Source organism: Lithobates pipiens, unplaced genomic scaffold, assembly GCF_037356315.1.
Source record: "Lithobates pipiens isolate NorthernLeopardFrog02 unplaced genomic scaffold, aLitPip1_a1.2 Scaffold_18, whole genome shotgun sequence".
Lineage (NCBI taxonomy): Eukaryota > Metazoa > Chordata > Amphibia > Anura > Ranidae > Lithobates > Lithobates pipiens.
In genome coordinates this window covers 117,503,020-117,504,186 of record NW_027507758.1, presented here as the reverse complement: position 1 = coordinate 117,504,186, position 1,167 = coordinate 117,503,020, and the positions used below count along the sequence as shown (strand labels likewise).

General features: G+C 47.1%; 1 pseudogene; it reads right to left on the bottom strand.

Annotated features, from left to right (window-relative positions):
* Positions 1–294: 294 nt before the first annotated feature.
* On the bottom strand, positions 295–474 carry LOC143990638 (U2 spliceosomal RNA; annotated as a pseudogene).
* Positions 475–1,167: the final 693 nt, after the last annotated feature.

The following is a 1,167-nucleotide window of genomic DNA, read 5'->3' as shown; positions in this document are numbered from 1 at the left end:
ACTGGATTTCATCACAACCCTGACCAACAGCCCGAACCAGCATAGCCCCCACCCCAGACAGGAAGGCCTGAAGTTCTGGAAGCTTGGTGAGAGCCCTTTGCCATCAGACTCCACCGTCGCTCCCATCACTCCTACCTAATTACATTCGGAAAGTACTAACCGCTCCCCCAGTGGGAAAGGGGAGCCAGTGTTCTCTCCCGAAAGACTGACCAGAGCAAGGACCACACCAATCCAGGCCAGAAGGTCAGGGACCCAACCCTTGAGCCCGGACCCAGTGGTGGTCCATCCCCATCAGAAGGCTTCCCTTTCGGCTACGAACCGATCCAGGTCACCTTTACACCAGCAGGTTTTGCATAGCCTCCGCCAACCCTGGTCCACTTCGCTGTAGAACAGGGACGGGAGCAAGCGCCACCTCCTGGTAACTGATAAGAACAGATACTACACTTGATCTTAGCCAAAAGGCTAAGAAGGTTGACAAAGCGAGATAGTGTAAGGGTAAATGTTATGGGGGGTGGTAGCATTAGAATTAGTTTTGGGATACGTGTAACAGTGGGTTTAATGTTAGGATTAGTGTGAGGTTAGTGTTATGATTAGGGATACAGGGAAAGTTTGTGTTAGAATCAAAGTTATAGTGGGGATTGAGACTGAGAATAAGGAGAGAGTTTTTGAGGGGGTTAGTGTTATGATTAAAGTTACAGGAAAAGTCAGTTTGGGATTTCCCATGGTAGGGCTTAGTTCTAAATACCAAAGCTACAAGTGCTAATCTCATGGTAAGAACATCTACGGAATCATTCTGGCAGCCATTGCATTTTAATGCCCTTTATCCACATGCCCGCTTTTTAGAAGGCAGGCAGTCAGTATATATACAGTATCTACCTGGGATTTGCAAGGAATGTTTTTTTTTTTCTAGTTTCCTTTTAGATTTTATCATAGATATAAGCTAAGTGAGAAAGAGAATTTATAACACTTAGGCCGCGTACACACGAGAGGATTGTCCGCCCAACTAAGTCCGTCCGACAATCCGACAGACAGTCCATCCTACTTTCGAATGAACGGACTTGACCACACACGATGAACAGACAGTCCGCCGAAAGCTTGCGCGATGACGTGTACAGCACGTACGACGGGACTAGAAATACGACGTCCAATACACTGCAATGCAACCTT